Here is a 19,207-nt window from a genome sequence, read left to right as displayed (position 1 = left end):
TTCCAATATTATGCCACGCATCTCTACCAGGCTCCAACAGCTCCCCATAGCGCCCATAGTTTGAGATAATTCACACAACACTGGGCACACGACCAATGAGAGTGCAACGTTGTAGAAATTATGCAATGCCAGTCGGCCAATCAGGAGCCTTAACTTTGGCTGACCTTTCGACCGGTTCTGGCTACCATCGACTTCTACCGGATTTCACACCTACCACCGTTACCCGATATTCAAAATAACTGAAGCTTCTTTTGGCTAACAGAAATATTTATTTGACACAAAGCACTGATTCAAAGATCTGATACATGGATGCACTGTGAATACAAAGTCCGTTGCTGACGCACTGTAACTAAGTTCGAACTTGAAGCAAAACGAACACAGCTCTCGAAATCCGACGGGGCCCGCGCTTGTTCTTCACTCTCCAACCGCTCCAACTCACGAAGCATTCCAGTTCCGGAGTTGATAGACTGTTCGTCGGATAATAGTCGTGCCCAGGAACAGTACAACACATGTTGAATCACATCGACGCATGAATAAACCAGCGAACACTTCTACAAACTGTTCTGCCGATTGACATCACCGAAACACGGAACACAAGAGGACGCCTTGCCGGCCGATTTAATGATGAGCATCTTCTTTCGTTGTTTGCAGAGCGGAAAAGGCGCTTGTGTGGCACGTAATCGTAATCCTGTCTTTGTTGTCAGGCCTCAAAATCCGACGGCGCTCGAACGCGTTCTTCACGCTCCAACCGCACCAGCCCACGAAGCATTCCAGTTCCGTAGTTGATAGACTGTACGTGGGATAATAGTCGTGTCCAGGAACAGCACAACACGCGTAGAATCACAAACTGTTCTGCCGATTGACATCACCGAAACACAGAACACAAGAGGACGGACGCCGTGCCGACCGATGCGAGCTATTTCGAAACTATGCTGAAACGGCCGCCGGGACTCTGCACACACATGCGCGCGTACAAAATGCGATTTCAAAACGTTGTCGACCAATCGGAGCGCGCACGCAGCCTGGGCCAATGAGCTTGCAACGTTGTAGATTGGCGCAGTGGTACATACTCTACAGCCGCATCCTCGGTTACCTGAGGAGGACTGTCTCTACTACATGCGATTTGGTGCACAGAAACAGGCACATACTTTAATGAAGAGTGAACTCACCCCTTAAACTTGGAAAGCCAGAGAACAAAGAAACGTTGTCCACCACAGTACTCTGGGAGCTCTGCTGTGCTCAACAGCTTTTATCACTGGACAGCACGGCGTACGTTCTCGCTATGCTCAAAAATTGCAAGACAAAACGCGCGGGAGATTAGAACTTCGAAAGATTTTCGTATAACAACCAGTGGAATGCAGCCGCGAAGACTCCAACTGCTACCCGTTGCGCGTCCGGAAAGTTTGAAGTTTCAACAACCGTTGAAACTGAACTGGTTCGAACTGGTTGGATGGATGGATGATGGATGGTGATTGGGTAGACGGCCAGGCGTCATTGCCATTGCTTTAGCTCGTGCTTATTGAGTACTTATTTTTTGTAATATCTTTAATTTCCGTGGCCGTTCATTATAATTGGGTGGTGGAGGTTAAATGTTAAATAACACATATGCCAATCCAGCGGAAGTTACACCAACATCATCATCATTATGCAATCGCCATCGTTGTTGCAGCGACGAGTGTCGTATTTTGTGATGTATGTGTTGAAAATCGCTGTTCTTTTTGCAAACATTTTATCAGTGCCTTTGCTACTGAGCTACAGGTGTGCCTAATATGTAGCGCATTGCCTGTTCAGTGGTTTCAAAGAGATACCATGGGCAGTTTCAAGGTTTTTTGAAGGGTTCTGAAATCCCTGAGTCACGTCAGATTCCATTTTACTGCTGCAGCTGTGTAGCTTGTGGGAAAATGTTATGTGCAGCAACATCTGCTATCTGCTGCCCACAGTATGTGCAAAGTGCTTCTGTGTTTGTGGAGCTATGGTTTATAGTGCTGCGCTGCACGATTCGTCGGCGTCGACTTTTTTATTGACGTTTCAGTGATTCAATAATTTAGTTGCTGATTTCTTTAAGTTGGTGTAGCGGTTGGTGCTAAGGTGTTGGTGCAGGGGAGTTACTTCGTACAAAATTTACATTTACCAGCAACGGTAACGCCATCAGGAACGCTAGTTCAAAAAACATTGCCCCGAACAAATGCGGGCTTCCGTTAAGAAAAAAAGATATATATTCAGTAAAATAAAATATTACTTCACAGCACTTAGATTCTGGTAATGTCTTCTAGTTGTGGATGCTGTCAGTGTATATGCATGTCAGTGAGCCAAAAACACTCGGATCATCATATGTATGGACATTATTTAAATTATCTACATACCTCAGTCAGACTGCCTTCATTTGACTGATCTTTTGTTACAATATATGGGCATACAACTCACATAACATGAAAGACTACATACTATCCATTTGGTCATAATATAATTGGACAAAGTTAATGTGGTCCATTTCTTGCATAGTTTCTGAAGGTTGTTGCAGAGTCCAGTTTTATTACCTCAGTATGATCATTTGCAAACAGATTGTACTTGCTGCTCCACACACGTGTGATGGAAAGTAAGAGAATAAGGAATTTCCTTCATGTATGAGGATCATCCAACAAAAGTTCCTCTGCTGTGATCAAAATAATAAACCCATAGGACAACATTGAAAAAATTTATGTACAGATTAGAGCTCAACGTTACTCCCTAACACAGTCACCTTATTTAGCTGAACATTTTTGATACTGTGATACCAAGTATTCAATACGTTGTCTGTGCCATGCTATGCCCTGTTTACAAAATGAGGCATTCACTTTGCATTTCACCTGATCAATTTGTGTTTCATGATCACTTGCAAATTGGTGACTGCCGAGGGGTGCTTTGAGAGGAAGATGGAACAGCAGATTGGGCAAATTTTCATTGAAGTAGGAATCATCACCTTGAGCACGAGGAGAACGAAGTATACAGGAAGCCCACGAAAAGGAAACTCACGTTTGTGTGTCTCCTGTATACTTCATTCTCCTCATGCTCAAGGTGATGCTTCCTATTTCAACGTTGTACCAGCTCGCTTGTGTACTTTTTCTCTCTTTGGCAAATTTCCAGATGAATTTCTGGAACAAATCCCGAGTCTTTCAAGACGAGTGCAGACAGCGTTGACGTGGTTGTACTGCACCCTTCCAAGTCCTGTGCGTTTTTGTTTCATTGTAGTTTGACGCTTTCCCAGGATCTCGCAGTACATCTGCATTTACTGTCATTGTGCATGTGAGATAATCTACAAGTTGCACACAATGATAGTCCTAAAACATTGTCGGCATAGCCTTTCCAGACGAAAACGCGAGTTTGACCTCCTTCAGAATGCTTTCACCGGGCACCCACCATGACTTCCTATGGTATTTTGTCTCAGCACTTGCATAATGCATCCAGGTTTCATTAATAAAAATTGTTCCAAGAAATTCATCTTGACCGTCTTGATACCATTGAAGGAAAATGCAAGCTGCATTCATTCGTTGCTCTTTACAAACGTTACCGAGCAAATGTGGCCCCCATCTCGCATAACTTTTGTTGCCCATGCTGAAGGAAATTTGTTCTCATTAGTATCAGAGTGCAGTACCAGTGACCCGCCAGTCTCCGTTAACAATTCTCGGAATTTCAGAAAAGAAACGTCGTTTCGTGGTGTTATAGCTGATCTCCCACTGTACTGTTCGTTGTGCAGATTTTCACGACCCTGTATAGAGGACACACCATTTCAATGCCTGTAAAGTGTTTTGTATAAACAGGTGTTAACTGTCAGTGGATATTCTCTAAAGTACTCTTTCACTCTTTTATTCTTTAACGAAAAATAGGATAACTCTTCCGTTCTAGGATAGTCAGACATACTCGGAAATATTACATCCATGCTTGAATGCCTGACACATTAGGTGAACGGCACTCCATTAACCAACATCTGCAGTGCCGGGATGTCACACCCAACTACTACACCATTCAGTTTGTCCTAGTGGTGTTTCCTTTGAATAACAAATATCGGGAAACTTATTTTTGGATGGCCCTCCTAATTCCAGTTCTCTTTCTGCATTTGGCTACATTTTTTAGATTTCTTGTGACGACTCTTGTGGACAAATACCAGCATGGAAGACTTAATAACAATTGGGGTTTACATTGCGAGACAACTGAGATCATGAGCGACGCCACAGCAGTCGGTCTGTGGATTGCCCACCTGAGTGTCCTTAAATGTGCAATGAAAGCTCACCACACAAAACACCGTATTTAATGTCCCTTGTGGAAGATGGCATGTCTAAGCAACCTGTATCCTGGCACTAAGTTGCTGCTGTTTTTGGCCGGGTTCGAACCAGCGATCTCGGGATCAGAAGGCGAACAGACTCACTCACCAGGGCCGGTTCATGGACAACTTGAACACCACAATTATGTTAACTCTGCCATCAAGTAATTCAGTTTCCTGCATATGTTCTGTAACAATTGAACTTCAGTTTTGTAAGCCTGAAAGCTAAGCTTAGAACCACCTCTTATAATATAGTGACTGTATTTGATGTGTGAATGTGTTCACACCTCTTAAAAAGCTAATAAAACAAAAATCTTGATGATTTCTAATATGTGGTACATACAAGGCCAGCTACAAGACGTCTACAATTAGACGTCAATTACTAAATGTCTACAAGATGTCTAGTAAATCACTAATTTTAGACGTCTAAATAATGGTAAGACTTTTAGACGTCTAGTCAACGTCTAGTTTGGGCACTATCCCTAAAGTCTAGGGCTAGAACAGGTCTGGACGTCTAGTTGACTACCATGTGTTCCCTGGGAATGTTCTGAAGGTATGTCCTACGGATGTCCGGTTATTATCCCAGAACAAACTGCCTGAATCGATGTCCTATAGATCTCCGTAGGATACCCTTAAAGGATATCTAATGTCCCAAAATTATACAATGAACTACGGACGTCGGATGGACAGAGGACGTCGTGTGGGCATCCGTGTCAGTAGACTTCGCAGTGAATTCGATTAGAATTAGTGCTGCGAATTCAATAAGCATTAATCTAGTGTACCTGGCTCGCAAGTTGGCTTCATTGGTGCTTGTGATCCCAAAATGCGGTTCATTACCGTGACTCATTTTTGACTGGGGTAGGAGATCATGCACGAAATCGAGAGCAGCTCACGGCTGGCAACAGTGGGCAGGCGGTCGTGGCGGTTGGTTTTGACCAGTTTGCCCGTGTCGATGAGTGTGTCAGCTACACAAGTTGGTACTTGTGCACGCTTCAGTTAAATTATCGCTGAAGCAGCAACGTGTACGACAGGTAAGCTATGCAAAAACAGAACGGCGAGCAGACGCAGCTCATATTCGTCTTCCACAACAGGTCAGGCAGCAGGGAGCCGGCCGCCATATTGCAGTCTCCAAGTTATCACAACAGCTGAGAACATCAGCTACGGATATGTCAAGCAACAAACAACAAACGGTGTTCGCTCAAGCGGTAACATCGGTGATCGAGGTGGGTACTGGGTACACCTATCCTGTCAGAGTGCCATATATTTCGGATAGCGAAGTGTTTTCAGGTAGTATTTCTGATTTGAATGCAGGTCGTACGGCTGGTTCAGAGGTGCATTTTGCGTTGTGACAAATGTATCTGTGTATGTCTAGAACGACGCATGGAATTAACTGACGGTGACAAAATAAAGCTATGCTCAGTGTTGTGAAAGCTATAGCTAGGATGCTCCAGAAAAATCTGAAACCTGTTCTTTTGCAGTGAAGTGGAAGCTGATTAACACGCGAACTACATTCCTCCAGACTAAGGGACTGTAGCACTCGCAGATGTGCCGCTTTGAAGTTTCTTATTGTGTAATAAACGTTCTTTGTTCTGTATATGCTGTCTTTACTGTGTAACCACCACAAGTAAATAAAATAGAGAAATAAAATCAAATCATATACTACCTGTAGAACCCAATAAAAACCTGCCACAGCGTCCACAGGATAACCACATAACAGCCCCCGCATTGCCTCAAATTATCCAAAATGTGTCCTCTGTTCGTCGGCCAGGATGTCCTGTAGACCGGCTCGGGCGGTAACATTGAACAAACTATGTTAGTACAATTTCCATCCGTGGGAAGCTTCCCGATGTCCTGCGGACGTCTGGTTATCCGAGGTCGTTACTCCATGGGACATCCTAAGGTTGTATATGACTGACTGGATGCGCCCCAAGCGCTAGTCGCCCTACACCCCTTTGTCGAGTTTCCATGAAATGTAATATGCCCGCATTTATGCTAAGGACCGCGTTCCCAAAAGTCATACCCGGTACCATTACCCCTTTCCATACCATTCGTATCACTTCATATCGACTGTATACCCAGAGCGCTCTTACCGACGCATTCCTCCTGGCTTTCTTCATAACCTCCCCCTCGTGTTCCCTGAGGTAATTTTGTCCGTCCGCAAACCATACTCCTAGATATCTGTATTTCTGAACACCCTTAATTTCTGTACCCTGTATGTGGAGGGGTCTCTCCTGTTTTGCATTATACGTCATAACTCCTGACTTTTCGCTACTGAACTTTAAACCCAGGGCTTCTCCCCCCTTTCCGCATATTTGCATAAGGCTCTGCAACTCCTCTCTTGTGTCTGCCATAAGAACAATGTCGTCTGCATATATCAGCCCTGGAGTCTTTTGGCTTGTTTCTTGTGTCCCAATTTCGTAGCTCAGGTTAAAGCCGAAACCGCTGCCTTCTAACTCACGCTCAATACCACTGATATAAAGCATAAAGAGAATTGGTGACAATGGGCACCCCTGTTTCAAACCCCTTTTTACCTCGATGTTTCCCACATACTGTCCTTCCCATTCCACTTCTACGGAGCTATCCTGATATATATAACTGCCTCAAAAGGTTCACCATACCACTGTCCATTCCAACCGTCTCCAGCCTTTCCCATAGAATTGGATGAACCACTGAGTCGTATGCCCCCTTTATGTCTAGAAAGCTGAGCCATAGTGGTCGTCGTTCCCTTTGCGCAATTTCGATGCATTGAGTCAACACAAACAGATTATCGTCCAGTCTCCGCCCCCTCCGAAACCCATTTTGTAACTCTCCCAGTATGCCATTGTCCTCCAGCCAATTTTGGATTCTGCCTTTCAAGACCTGCATCGCGGCCCTGTAGATGACCGATGTTACGTAACATCGGTCATCTACAGGGTCGCGATGCAGGTCGCGACTTGAAGCTGTCTCTCTCACCCTTGCCTTTATGGATTAAACTAACCCTACCCTGTCCCCATTCAGGTGGTATATTCCCGCTCGTTAATATGTTGCTCACTATCTCCCTCAGTGTATATCCGACTGTATTCTGGCTATGTGAAATGAAAGGAAAGCGCCATCTGCCGAAGTGATGGGCCAAGGCATAAAGCGTATTCTTTTCACTTGCACTGGACTGCACTACGTTGGACTCCACGCAAGACGGGTTTTCGGGAGCTGCACTTTCCAGCTGAAAGGAACTTTATTAGTAATGCCTTTCTTTTCAACAGGAAAGTGCAGCACGCAAATAACCCAATTCAGCTCACTGATCTCTATGGTATACATGGAAGAAGGAAACACAAGGAGCGGCTCTTTCCTGCAGACAAGAGCCGTATTCTGGCCATTAATGGGTCATGCCTATACCTGAAGCTCCACCAACTTTTTCAGCTTTCCGACCAATGAAGTCTTGAAATATGGGGCGCTATCAATCAGCCTATCCTCACTATTTGCCCCCCCCCCTCCCCTATCCAACACGGGCAGCGCCATTTTTGGTGGCAAGTGGATTGGATAGGATTGAAATGGATACCTCTCGCAATCTGCAAAAGTAGTGGATTGTTGGTGCAAATTTGATAAGCGCCACCTAGGGAGCGTAAGGCACGTCGTCTGCTTCCGTCGTTATACCGCTGCCGGCAGAACCACCTGCTGGGACACATTCTGTTGTCGGTATGATGTTTAAACAAATCTACATGAATAGTGGGAATATAAGAGGCAAGAATGCTTATATCCATGAAATCCAGCTGTTAAATACAAGATTGTACAGCACAGCGCCGTTTTTGTTATGATTTCGTTGTGATCGCCGTGTTAACTAGGCCTAACATCGGCGACAAAACGTATTATTTTCAGTTAGATATCGATGGATGAGCATAAGTTGAAACTGATTTCCGAAAAATTTATATTAGGATGTACATTTGCAGCGTAAAATCAGGTTAGTCTGTGAAACTTTTTTGTCACGAAATCCCCGTTTCACAGTGTTTGTTTTCGTCGCCATTTTGGGTGGCAGTATCGTGTCATGGCGACCCCCTTGGTAAAAAGCAAACCAATCAGAGGAGCGAAACTGTGATTGACAGGTCGAGCCTCTTTTTGTGACTCCTCCCAATGGCCAGACTCCCTTTTAATATACGGCTCTGCTCCAGACCAGAGCCGTATATTAAAAGGGAGCAGGGGTGGGCAGTAATAGTAATACTTTGTATTATAATACTATTACTGTAATACTTTTGGGTATTTGTATTATGTATTATAATACTCATTTTTGAAATGTATTTGTATCTGTATTATAATACACAAAATCGAAGTATTACATGTATTATAATACTTTTGAAGGTGTAATACCTTCCCAGAGGTCATATGTATGAGTAATATATATATTTATATATATTATAGTAATATATGTATACTTTATGAGTAATTTTTCGGGTCCCACAAACATCTGGACACAAACAAGGTCCCTATTATTCCTTTGCCTCAAACTATCCCAAAGGGAGTGACCTCAGTGCCAGAGGTTACTGGAGGCTTCCTCGCATTCCTTCCATTTCAGCGTCCGTAAAGATGAGTCATCGCATTGCAAGCCCTTTGTGGTATGAAAGAGTGCATCCAGTCCAGGCACCCCTGTACGGGGTTGCACTATGGACAGTTACACACTTTTGAACGGCCCACATTTTATCGTCCAGGGTGGACGAAATGAAGACTCTTCCACACTGAGAGCCACCGGTGTTCACTGTGATCGAATTGACCAGCGCTATCTCATCATATTCGGAAAAGGCATGCCCTATAGAGAACTACCATTTGAGAATATGCTAAACATGTAAGCATCTGAAATAACACGTCATTGGAGAATGACTGGCTCGATAAGTAATGCGCAAATTATATAGATTTCTGATTTTCTGTTCCTTTCTTTCTACCCAAGTTACGTATCAATGTATTACTAGTATTACTCGTGTAATACACATAAGTATTAGTATTATGTATTATAATACCTCAGACTCAAAGTATTACGTATTAGTATTATACTACCGATTTCTAGGAAGTATTATGTATTAGTATTATAATACAAAATATGGGTATTACTGCCCATCCCTGAAAGGGAGTCTGGCCATTAATGGGTCATGCCTATACCTGAAGCTCCACCCACTTTTTCAGCTTTCCGACCAATGAAGTCTTCAAATATGGGGCGCTATCAATCAGTCTATCCTCACTATTTGCCCCCTTATCCAACATGGGCAGCGCCATTTTGGGTGGCAAGTGGATTGGATGGGATTGAAAGGGATACCTCTCGCAATCTGCAAAAGTAGTGGATTGTTGGTGCAAATTTGATGAGCGCCACCTAGGGAGCGTAAGGCACGTCGGGAATTGTCGTCTGCTTCCGTCGTTGTACCGCTGCCGGCAGAACTACCTGCCGGGACACATTCTGTTGTCGGTATGATTTTTAAACAAATCTACATGAATAGTTGGAATATAAGAGGCAAGAATGTTTATATCCATGAAATCCAGCAATTAAATATAAGTTTTTACAGCACAGCGCCGTTTTTGTTGTGATTTCGTTGTGATCGCCGTTTTCACTAGGCCTAACACCGGCGACAAAACGTATTATTTTCAGTTAGATATCGATGGATGAGCATAAGTTGAAACTGATTTCCGAGAAACTTATATTAGGATGTACATTTGCAGCGTAAAATCAGGTTAGTCTGTGAAAATTTTTTGTCACGAAATCCCCGCTTCACTGCGTTTGTCTTCGTCGCCATTTTGGGTGGCAATATGGTGTCATGGTGACCCCCTTGGTAAAAAGCAAACCAATCAGAGGAGCGAAACTGTGATTGACACGTCGAGCCTCTTTTTGTGACTCCTCCCAATGGCCAGACTCCCTTTTAATATACGGCTCTGCTCCAGACTAGCGTAGCCACCCTCTAGCGGTCGCTCGAGTCCAAATCGCCATTGCTTCCTGTCCACCACGTGATCCTCTCTAAAGTTTCAGTTTTGCAAGGCTTTATTTCTCGCGCTGCTCTCCGTATGATTTTGGTTTTTGAAAGTAATTTATTGCGAAAATGTGAGCACCGTCGTAGAAACGACGTATGGTAATGTGTTCCTGTCCCGGCTACGGCTCTCGTTGAACTGAAATCAGCTCTGTCACGGGAACGCGTTTTGTTCGTAAGTAAACGGTAACTTGCTTAGTCGCCCGTGTGTCTTCGAGTCCTCTTGAATTGTTCATTTGGGACCTCAAACTCTGCCGCAGATTCATTTCATATCTTCTTTTGTTGCACAAATCTGATTAAAGGTCAGCTATGCCGATATCCCAAATAGTCGAAACGGTTGCGATATCCTGAAAGCCCACATCCAGCTCTCCCCAAAATGCACCTTCATTCTCTCAGTTCGGTACAGTACCATGTCAAAAAAATTGATAATTCATTCCGAAACACACATGGGCGCAGCCATTTTAATGACGTTGATGCACCCGAACGGGCATTGTGACGCTTGTGACGTGTACTCGCCTTCGTACTTGTCAGTGGATTTCAGCTACGGCTTCTCGCGGCTTCACGTTTCTGTGCTTGAAGATGGCGGACAGCCGTGTTCCACCGTTCCGCGATAAGTAAACAGTGCAGCAGCTGCGAACTCATTCGCGAACCAACCTCTGTGCGATGTTGTGACTGGAATTCGTCGTGTGTGTTTTGTGAGCACGTACAATTTGTATCAAGTCGCGTCTGCGTTAGCCCCTTTACAGCACTTGCCCATTGTAGAGACTGACGTTTCGACAGCCGTGTTAGCAAGAAAATGCCGACAGCGTTTTATTCCGTCAGGAAAAAATTGTGCTATGTATTTGAGAAACCACATACTGCTATGGGACAAGTTTTACGTACGATTTATCAATGTGCAACAGCGTCGACGATGGTATGTTGCGACGAGAGACGTAAAACGAAATACAAATCACATTTTAAACTTTTTGTGGGAGTCTGTGCATTTTCCAGAAGGTTTCTTTGAATCACACACTCCCATGTCACGCTGCGTTGTGTGGCACGCTACAAACTACTGCATTTTATGTCTAACATCTGGATATTGTTTGTAATGAGCACCGTCGCACAAAAACATGCACACGAAAGCTCCAGTAGCCATGTGGTTGCACACTATGCAGACGCAAAAGAAGTACCAGAGCACATATTGCCACTTAGAAATGGTGTTTTTAGAAATGTGGTGTCTGAAGAGTTAGGGCATAGCATAGATCCGTGAAATCAGGTGCACCTTATCCTTCTGTAGAGTGCTCTTTCAATTCACAACTCAGCCCATGGGGTGTAAAAGTGTTAGAGGCAATTATGTGACTTGTCGTCCTGGGTGACATCACTGGCCAGCCTCGGAATTAATTCCGTGCTCAGGAATTATTGTACAAATCACTTTGTATGTAGGACACGATAAGCAATATGTAAGTTGCAACCTTGTCTGCAGCATTCTCGATTGCCTCTTACCTTTACAGTTAGAGACACGTTACCAAACCATTTGCAAAGGGCACTCTTACAGGGGCCGTGTAACTTGAGTTTTTAATTTATAAAATTTATAAAAATATAAGTATACAATATGTAATATGGAATTTATATAAAATAAAAATAACATTTATAAAAATAATTTATAAGAAATAAATAAAAAGACTTCATGGAAGCAATGCGTTAGCATACCCATTGCACATGAAGCACAATTATATATGCTTGGGCATCATCTAATTAATCTTCTGAACCATATGTGTGGCTGCATACGAAATTTTTTATGCGCATGCTCTACCTTCCTATTCCTACATGTGCACACGAATAACAGTGAATATATGGGAAGTGGCAAAAAGCAACGCTAGACTCTACCATCATTGTGCCCCTTTAACTTTTCCACATTTATGTCTGGTGAACAGGGAATACCTCACTAGAAAAGAAGACATTTGCGCATTGTTTGGCAAGCAAATAAATATATTTATTACATTTTCCATCAATCAACAATGTTGTGACCTGATGCAAATATTAATGTCAACAAGGAAAGTACTTACAAATTATTCCTATGTACTCAAATGCAGATATGACAATTCTCTTTTTGTACCTCAGCACAGTACAGTTTCAAAAATAACAAACTGCACAGCATGAGCAATCTTAAAGTATCTCAAGAGGGGAATCACATAAAGCTCCAATAATAGACTGTGCAAACAAAGCTCCAAAAAACAAAGTTCTTCAAGAAAAATCTGAATAATCTGTTGCCGTTGTGATATGTACTACTATGCACAGTTCATGAATGGAACATGTTACCTCATTGCATTGCCTCCACGTGAGCACTAGAACAGGCAGCTTTTTAGGTCGCTCTTTTCGTGTTTTTCTATTGTCTTTTTTGTTTTCTGTTTTTGCAATAGCAAGCATGGCCATAGTGAAACACAAGCAGCCAAGGACAGCATGAGACATATACAATGCGACTGCTAGCTCTAAACTGATATATTTATTAGCAGACTCTGGAATATACACATATATGCTGCTAAGCAAATGACAATTTAACCAATAAAATAACAGACAAGAAAAAAGGGGTTATACATCTTCCCCTCTCCTCATTCTATTTCACAGGCAGCCCTACTATCATTCTGAGTGTGTCCGTGCGTTCCCTTTGAGATAACGTATCTCGGACAGAAGCAAATCCAACAGCGGACTGCTTACACATGCAACTGTCTTGGATTTCTCTAACCACTTGTTATTTAATCGCTGCCTTGAGCTGTGTGTTCTGGAAATTTAGGCAGCATCCAGAGTCCCTGCAATGTGTTGCCATGTTTCTCGAGGGCATCAAAAGTCTGTCCTTGGCTGCCTATGTTTCACTATGGCTCTCAGATACAAACTACCCCATTTCAACACAGTAGAAAACACAGATTTGTAAATAGCATCTGTTGATTGCACTGTACATACCCCCCATATAAAGGATCATAGTGGATACTACATCTTGTGCAATAATGTCAGGAACACAAAAAAGCTAGATTTGAAACTACTCTTACGTCGTAGTAGTAGTATTTGTGTGAAGCTACGCAATTCCTGTTCTGCAAATAATTTAAACGATATGTTTCATCTGCCAGCGTGATGATCCCCTGAAAAGCAATTCACACTTGGCCGGAACTACCGGTTCTGAAACCTATCCCTGACATTTATTTATTTATTTATTTATTTAACCCTTAAAGGCCCGAGGGCATTACATAAGGGACATAGGCAAAGCAAAACACAGTAATGCTAATTACAATGTTACAATAACAATAATAATAACAATAACAAATTACAAACAAAAAAAAGACTACGATGATGATGCATCTCATTAGTGTACAGCCTACTTTGCAACTATCAAGGTAAGTCTAGTGATAATGAAAACACCTAACAAGTTAGTTCAGTGTTAATCTTTCAGGTCTTCTGTCAGAGACTGTTGAAAGCGTGTGTTATCTGTGATCGTCACTATACTGTTCGGCAGGTTATTCCAGAGGTCAATAGTTCGTGGTAAAAAAGAGTTTTGGAACGAGGTTGTAGAAGCATGAATTGGACAGATTTTTTTCAGGTTGTTAATGCGTGATCAAGACCGGAAGGGTTTCAATATCATGTCGTGTTTTATGTCAAGAGGGCTGTGGAAAAGTTTATGAAGGAATGCTATGCTGCCATGTATACGTCTTTGTTTCAGTGTGGGTAATTCGAGGGTATGCCTCATATCTGTGATACTGCTGTGCGGGTTATAGTTGTTCATTATAAACCTGATGGCGCGGTTTTGAATAGACTCCAATTCAGTGCTTAGTGTTTCCTGCCAGGGGTGCCATATTACAGATGCGTATTCGAGCTTGAGTCTCACTATTGTTGTGTACGCAAGCTTTTTAACAAGTGGTGAAGCCATACGGATGTTTCGCCTGAGGTAGCCAAGGGACTTGTTTGCACTGGAGGAGATAGCACGGATGTGTGTGCGCCATGATAGGTCTGGTGTTAGGTGAAGTCCAAGGTATTTATAGTTATTTACCTGCGTTAGTACTGATGTTCCCAAAACGTAATTCAAGTTAGAAGGTTGGCATGACCGAGTGAAAGTCATCGACTTACATTTCGAGTAGTTAGCTTCCATTAGCCAGTCGGAACACCACAGATGAAAAGAATGTAAGTCGTTTTGTAATATGGCTCGATCATGTTCATTATGTATGGTTCTATATATGACACAGTCATCAGCATACAGGCATATATTGGACTTGATGTAGTTTGGCAAGTCGTTGATGTAGATCAGAAAGAGCAACGGACCAAGCACGGATCCCTGTGGTACTCCGGATGTTACTGGTGAAATGCTTGAACAGGTGTTATTTGCAATTGTGTACTGAACCCGTGAGTGAAGAAAATGCCGAATCCATTCTGAAACTGCGTTATCAATGTTTAGTCGAGATAGCTTGTGGAGTAAACGTGAATGCGGGACCTTATCGAAAGCTTTCGAAAAATCTATAAAAACAGCGTCTGTCGGTATCCTATTGTCCAAGTTAAGATGAATGTCATGAGTAAACCGTAACAGCTGCGTCTCACAGCTTAGTCCCTTGCGAAAACCATGTTGAGTGTTAGATAACAAAGAGTTGCTTTCAAGAAAATTAATGATAGATGAGTGCAAAATGTGTTCCATGAGCTTTCCAGATACACTTGTCAACGAGATGGGTCGATAGTTTGATGGTGTATATCTGCTTCCTGATTTGTAAATTGGTGTCACGCGAGCAGTTTTCCAGTCTTCAGGAACAACACCTAGCCGAAGGGACTGGTTGAAAATGTCACACAAGAACAGTGATGAAACCATTTTAGTACTTTTAAGTATCTTAGCATTGATACCGTCGTCACCACCGGACGACGATATTTTCAGTCTGTCAATCATGGAACATATGCCTTGGAATGTGACAGTAACTGAGGCCATGCGCTCATGGTTAAGAGGCGGCAGCTGAGGTATGGAAGACATATCTTCAATGGTAAATACTGAGCAGAAAAAACTGTTCAGAACCGTTGCGGCTTCAGAATCAGGTAATAATTGGCCGCTTAAACCCTCCAAGACAATCTTAGAATTTCGAGATTCCGGTGTGACAAATTGCCAAAATTGGCGTGGATTGTTTTGTAATAGAAGGCCAAGGCCCTCATTAAAGAACTTAGACCTGGCTATCTGTAGTTTCAGTTTGTACTCAGATTCGCAACTGTTATATTTAGCCCAAGAAGATACACTGTTAACCATTCGGGCATCTCTAAATAAGCGCTTCTTCTTGTTGCCAAGTCGTTTAAGCTCTCTGTTATACCACGGCTTACTTTTATCAGCAGGTACTCTTATGGTAGGTATGTGTTTGTTAACAAGCTCATTGATTTTTGTCCTAAACATTGTCCAGTTGCGGTCAACACTTCTCTCATGAAAATCTTCAGAAAACGTATCGTAGTATTGCTGCATGCCATTGTTGATGGCGTCGTAGTCCGCCTGGGAATAAAGTCGAATGGTTTTGGTCGAACTATCTCGTTCAACGCTTTGCAAGCTCATTTGCACGATAATAGTCTCGTGATCACTTATTCCATTTTTAACAGTTACGTTGTGTACAGTATCGGGGACATTTGTAAGCAACAGATCAAGGATGTTTGATGTGTCAGGCGTTATACGAGTTGGTTGTTTGATGATCTGCTGCAAGCCAAAGGTAAGACAAGTATCAATGAACTTGTTGCATTCCGCAGAGTTGCTATTACAAGAGGGAATCGACCAGTCAATGGTTGCGTAATTGAAATCTCCAAATAGAAACAGTTTCGCTGTGGAATGTAAGGTTTGCAGTTGGTAAAGTACATCGTATAGCTGAGTAGGGAATGTATTACCATGATTAGGAGGCCTGTAATATACAGCAAACATGTATTTTGTTCCGCGACATGTGACGTAAGCACATACAATCTCTAAACAGCAATCTACAGGGACCAAAACAGCCTTGAAACATTTTCTGATAGCCGACAATACACCGCCTCCAGGGCGGTTCACTCTGTCACAGCGAAAAACATCGTATCTAGGGCTATCACTGAATAGTTCCTTATCAAAAATATGCGGCTTCAACCATGTCTCACATAAAGCTATCACGTCAGGGTCACATGATGTCACCAAGCAATCAAAATCTAATCTCTTAGGCATGATACTTCTAATGTTGGTGAAAAGAACATTGCATTCGACATGTGTAGCCATGAAACATGTGTAGCCATCAGGGAGGAAACCCAAGGGCTGCGGTGGAAAAGACAAACACACACGGGCTATGTTCTCACTGTGTATCAGCTGCTCTGGCTACTAAGAAGAACATGTTCCAAATTAATATAACATGGCTTGACATGATACGCCGGCAAAAGCTAACCAATAAAATTAGTAGTTAAATGTACAATATGTAAACACTTGCCATAACATGACAGTTTCCTTCCTGCATTCATGCGCTACCATTCAACCCACATAAACAGTGTACTGAATTTTTTTATAGCATTACACGTCATTTGACAGAACTTGAACAAGATTATATAGCACACGATAAAAGTAGAGTGAACATAATGTGCAGAAAAAATGGCTAGGAAGCAAGCGAGCTGGTGAAGATGATGCATATGTAAAACCCCAAGACTAGGGAACACAAAGGGACGTGTTTGTGTCTGTCCCTTCGTGTTCCCTAATCTTGGGGTTTTACATCATGCATAATGTGCAGCTTTCCATTCACGCTTAATGGCCGAAGCAGTAATGCATGAAGGCCACTGCTAAGTTGTGTTGAGAAACACCACTTTATGTTTGTCATGTCTAAATGAAACGTACCTGACCTGATCCAAATTAACCGTTCTGAGTCTGGAACACACAAAAAGAAAAACGCAACACACGCCACAACATTAACAGGCAAATGAGCTGTGGCGAGCTCCACCTTGGGACAAAGTCAACAAGTAATTCACCAAAAGTCAATCAGCGCCTGAAATGTAACATCTCTGACTGGTAGCAGGACGGTCCACGTTCTGGCTTTTTCATGAATTATTTGTTGAAGTTTCGATGTGCTTGAGAACCATTCGTCAACCATTGTATCCTCATGAGGTGATGAGGGTTTGTCATCCCAAAGAGACTCTCTTTCTGGCATGTGTCCTTATGGATGCTCATCACTGCAGAAAAAAAAAAGAAAGAAAAAAAGAAAAAGCATTTAATGACAAGAAATGGATAGTCGTATTTACTGTAAGATGATTGTGCACAACAGAAAGAAGACTTTCGCACAGAAGGCTGTACTTCTTGAGGACTAACATCAAGTTACAAAATTCCAGAATATATAAGACATCTTGTAAGGTAGAGAACAAGTAGAGCTATTGAGTTGTCGAGTTGAGTTGAGGGGGGAGTTGTACCCCCTTTTTATTTTATTATATATGATTGTATAATTATTTTTATGTCTGTACCAACCCTCGCTCTCTACATTACAACATGATTTATATATTCTGGGATTTTGTAACTTCATGTTAGACATTAGCAAGAGCAGCCATGTGCACGAAAGTCTCGTCTCGTTAAAATTTAGATGCTCTCAACAGTCCTCTTTCTGTTGTGAATCTCTATCGCAGCATACCTGCACACTGCTGTTCTACGTACTGTGACTTTGCAGTAAGAGTATGGACTTTGGGTAAAAAGACTACACAGCACTGCTTAGGTATTTTTGCCTATCGAACAGTATGTATGTATGCAGTATGCACACAGTATTTGTGCACCGGACCCACTAAAAAATGTAATGAATGTGGCATTGCCCACGGTAACGCACCAAGTTCAACACAATTATTGTAGAATCCAGGTATTTTAGCTTACATGTCAATCCAGTACCACGTCCAGTGTGAAGTTGTGACAAATAAATAGTTTCCATTTTTCTTAGCTCTCAGAACACAGACAGTGAATTAATAAGAGTAGGCCATGTTAACATGAATTCTGGGCTATTCTTCAATTAAAGATTGACAGATAGTAAAGGCACCTTCCTCAATGGACGTTGATGACACTGAAAATTCTAAAACGTTATCAGAGGCGACATCAGCTTCTGTTTGTAAAAGGATTGTATGTCCAACAGTAATCCAGCTAACAGTAACAAAAATGTGCAAAAGACAAATTAACTGAACTAATGTAACGTACCTTCTATATCAGACAGTGAAGCTTGTAACACCCCATCCACAGGAACCAGTGTCCAGACAGCAAAAGTGCTTGAACTGGGAGATAGCAGCTAATCGGAATGGCGACCTTTGTTTTCCACCCTGAAAGCACAGGTTGTAACTTTGAGGGCAGATTTAAAAGTGGTGTCAAGATGTCTGCATGCGAGCGCACATGAAAAGTTGAACATAGGTGAATACTCAAATTATAACATCACATTGTCATACCTGTTGGTGGAGGTAGACTGCAACTAACGTGTCAGCAATTTCTTCATGCACCAGATGCAAGCCAGATCCTGCTTCATTTCCGCCTTCAGTGTGCACCTGTGATAATTCAGAAGTTAGATTATCAATACTATTGTGTTGTTAATCGTGGTTATATCAGAGTAAGCGCAGTAGGACAGCTGCACAATCGATTCATTAAGCTTGCTATTTTTTTATATCTGAACCTCGACTTAGCTTTTTTGCTCTCGTTTTTTGCCTTGATCCTGCCTTGGCACGTTCAAAATGTTGTGTGTCGGGCACCTCAGATTTTCATCAGACGATTTCGTGCCGAGATTCCAAATTGCCTCTGGAGTCGCGCGTAACCTATGATAACATTCGTGGACGAAATCCTTGCAGTGGAAATTAGCAGGCACCACTGTCAGCCAAGAGCTTCGCACTGCTTGGTCTTTTGGCAGCTTATAATTGGTAACACTTGAATGCTCCGATGAATTGTTCTAACAGCGTAGCACGGTCGCATCTTCGACAGCTTCGCCGTGGCATATCACGCATC

General features: G+C 42.5%; 1 long non-coding RNA gene across 1 annotated transcript; it reads right to left on the bottom strand.

The window, feature by feature from the left end:
• Positions 1-17,298: 17,298 nt before the first annotated feature.
• On the bottom strand, positions 17,299-18,748 carry LOC135369128 (uncharacterized). The gene is made up of 3 exons (XR_010414936.1): positions 18,661-18,748; positions 18,419-18,537; positions 17,299-17,421 (listed from the first exon to the last, which is right to left on the bottom strand). It is a non-coding gene; the product is annotated as an uncharacterized LOC135369128 (long non-coding RNA).
• Between the last annotated feature and the right edge of the window lie 459 nt (positions 18,749-19,207).

The sequence above is a fragment of the Ornithodoros turicata genome, chromosome 1 (genome assembly GCF_037126465.1).
Source record: "Ornithodoros turicata isolate Travis chromosome 1, ASM3712646v1, whole genome shotgun sequence".
In the NCBI taxonomy this organism is placed as follows: Eukaryota; Metazoa; Arthropoda; class Arachnida; order Ixodida; family Argasidae; genus Ornithodoros; species Ornithodoros turicata.
The sequence above is the reverse complement of the archived record's forward strand: the minus strand, read 5'-3'. Positions and strand labels throughout refer to the sequence as shown.